We start from the raw sequence: 3,496 nt of genomic DNA on the forward strand, positions 1-3,496 counted from the left end.
GGAAATCTGAAATGTGTTTCTTAATTTGTCTTTTATGTGTTTTCCGTGTTATTTGTTGCAAGTTAGGTAGTAAAATATACTTCCTCATATAGGTATACCTACGGCTGTGTAATATTTGCATTTTTTTTATTTGGCGAGTAATAGGGACAACCTTTTGAACCGAGATGCGTTCTGTACAGATTTTCAAGCCATGCTGATCGTCAGCATTTTAAAATGTTAGGTTTATTTAAAATATCTGACTTTGTATATAAATGATATGTTTAAAAATCACTTTTGAAAACGTGCCTTCTAAATGTCAACAAGACCCACCAGTGGACTTATTGAGCTTGTGACCCAGAATGTACAATATACACTAACATTCATCAAAACCCGTTTAATAATTTTTAAATAAATAAATAAATAAATAAATAAATAAATAAATCTAACTTATAATAATCCTGAATTTTAATCCAAATGTCTAATTTTGCAACGCGCTTGTCAGCTGAAGCGAGATTGTCAAGAAATTTCTGGACTCATGATCTATTTCAAAATCATTCAGTGGACTTTATTTTTCTGTTGACGAGACGTTGTAAATACACTATATCCAACTCATTGTAATTTGTCTTCAGTACCTCTGGTTGGGGGTAGTCGTACTCCTTCGGTGGTAGCTCGCCCAACTGTGGTCCACATTTATCACTCAGCTCTCACCTGTGGCTCCAAGAAGCTGTGACATTCACAGCGGAATGTACGCACCTTGCTGGTCAGAGACGACGCGGAAAGACCCCAGAGGAGAACAGTCCTAATAGGAAAGGAACTCTCCAGATCAAGCGTGGACATTGCTGCCTTGAGCGAGACTCGGCTTGCAGGAGAAGGCGAACTCTGTGAAAGGGGCTTCTGTTACACTTTCTTTTGGAGTGGCCGAGGAAATAAAGAGCGCCGTAAGGAGGCTTTGCAGTGAAGACAGCACTGATTGGCAAATTGGCTGGACATCCCAAAGTACTAAACGACAGACTCATGACCATGAAACGCACCCTCTTGTTTGGAAGAAAGCATCTTACCATCATCAGTTGCTAAGATCTAACCATGACCAACCCGGATGAAGTGCAGGTCAAGTTATACGGGTATCTTCATTCCGTCATTGCTGACGTTACAAAGGCATTCTTGGCGCTTTCAGTGCAAGAGTATGCTGTGATCACTTTGCCTCGGATGGAGTGCTAGGAAAGCACGGAGTGGGTCAGTGTAACAGCAACGGTCAGCTTTTGCTCCAGACTTGCGCCGAGCATGAACTGCTGGTCACCAATACACCCACTCTCTAAGCACTGGCATCTCATCGACTACGTCATTGTCAGGAAGAGGGACAGGCAGGGTGTGCCGGATGTGCGTGTGTACGCATGCCAGACCACCGGCTGCCTAAGAGACTCTTCCATGGCGAACTACAGCAAAAGACAGTGATCCCACGGAGGTCAGAAGAAATGCTTCAAAAACAATCTGAAAGCTGCATTTGAAAGCGTTTTACATAAACACTGATTCCTGGGAGCAAACAGCAAGCGATCGAGCCACATGGCGTTCCTCCGTGAAAAAAGGCTCCAAGTTGTGCGAATCTAGCAGGATAGCAGCTGCCTAGCTGAAGAGGCAAGCCAGAAAAGCGCGTGCCATCAACCCCCCTGGAGATGTTCCACTCATCCCTTGTCCATTATGCAACCGAAAATTCCGTGCAAGGATTGGACTCATCAGCCACCTGCGCAGGTACAGAACAGAACCAGCCCCTCAAACCCTCGAATGCTAGAATGGTCGACTCGACAAACGAGCGAATGAGATTTCTCTTCAACTTAATAACTAATGAAATTTATAAAATGTCGAACTTCCACTAATTATTTTGAATTATGTAAAACCAATTATATACCCGGCCCAATTTTTTTGGGTTGACACACAAGTGATTGATCTCGAACAAAAGCATTACCTGTGGGGGGGGGGGGAGGATCATACAGAGTGACAAAATTACCTCAGATTACCCCCATGACTGGTTCTGACACAGGACCCTGTCTATCATGCAGGGTAATAGTTCAAAACGGGTCATGATGATAATGTGAGGTAATTTTGTCACTCGGTATGATTTTTTTTCTTCAGGTTATTGTTTTTTTTTATAACATTAAGCTCGCGTCGAGCACCTGTGTGCTGACGTGCTGACGGAAATAGTTCAAAATAATGTACTTCATTTCGATAGACGGATGCATAAACATTACACGCTTTCAGAACAGGCCTATATACTGAGTCGTGTATCCCGTGTGTCCATAATTAATATTAACAAAATATGTTGGTGACAATAGCTGCTTTTCAAACGTTGCAAAAAAGTATTTTATTTTCGTCAATCGGTCAAATTCGGTATGCGTTTTGTATTGGTGATTAAAACCTTGTATACACAGAAAAGCCTGACTGCAGTATACTTATAAATGGATGGTTCCATAATTAAATATGCTATACAAGTTATAATATAATGCTGCCTTAAGTTAATTGCCGTAACATGAAGTAATTGCAGCGCTTAATATAGTGATACGACATCCCAAACCTTAGGTTTTGATTTTATGTCAAATATTTTCAATACATACATATTGGAACGAACAGTATTTCTTTTCTTCTTCTCACAGTGGTAATCGGACTAGCATCATGGGCACAATATAAACCATTTTGCTGCCAGTGACAGCGTTGCCTTATTGCAATATAAGATTGGTTGTCGAGGTCCTCAGACGAAGGGGAATTAGCTCACATGGTAGAGCGCTCGCTTAGCATGCGAGAGGTACCGGGATCGATACCCGGATTCTCCAATATTGTATTTTATGTTTTTCCTTTTCAAAGGAGTCCTTACGTTGGACTACTAATTTTCTTAGATGGATTTTAATGCTGCATTCGATCAGTAAATTTAAAAAAAAAAAGCATTGCTATCCCTAATAAAAGCTATATGAATTACCAGCCATCTACACCACGCAGATATCATAACTAGAGATCGAATCGTCGATCAGCTCTCTCTCTCTCTCTCTCTCTCTCTCTCTCTCACACACACACACACACACAAAACTCTCTCTCTCTCTCCAAAAAATCAGGCTTACATATAAATTATTTTCAGTTGATTGGCTTTAAAAGCAACATATGATAAGATAATGCGATATAATGTTGATAAAACGCTGCACACTACACTTTCTGACAACAAAAGAAGGCATAAACAAAATAAACTCCAGCAAAATATTTTAATAACAAAATGATATATATATTTTTTAAAATTTAAAATTGAGTGGTGTTCAAGCATGCGTGACTTTGAGACCTTTTATATGACTTATGATTTGAATATTATATTAAATTTAGTACCGATCTACCCAAGTATGTATTCATAAATGCATAACATTGTTGCACAAGCTGTTGTTAGCCATGAAGTGTTTATTAAATAAACTTATCGAAATCTTTGAACAGAAACTTAAGAAATAAGAAATACGCTCTGAAGGTCTATAATTTATTTCAGAAGAAA

At 39.6% G+C, this 3,496-nt stretch overlaps 1 non-coding gene across 1 annotated transcript; it reads left to right on the forward strand.

The window, feature by feature from the left end:
- Positions 1 to 2,728: 2,728 nt before the first annotated feature.
- Positions 2,729 to 2,801, forward strand: Trnaa-agc (transfer RNA alanine (anticodon AGC)). Its single transcript has one exon. It is a non-coding gene; the product is annotated as a tRNA-Ala (tRNA).
- Positions 2,802 to 3,496: the final 695 nt, after the last annotated feature.

This window comes from Sinohyriopsis cumingii, unplaced genomic scaffold (genome assembly GCF_028554795.1).
Source record: "Sinohyriopsis cumingii isolate HCF-2022 unplaced genomic scaffold, ASM2855479v2 utg001176l, whole genome shotgun sequence".
Classification (NCBI taxonomy): Eukaryota; Metazoa; Mollusca; class Bivalvia; order Unionida; family Unionidae; genus Sinohyriopsis; species Sinohyriopsis cumingii.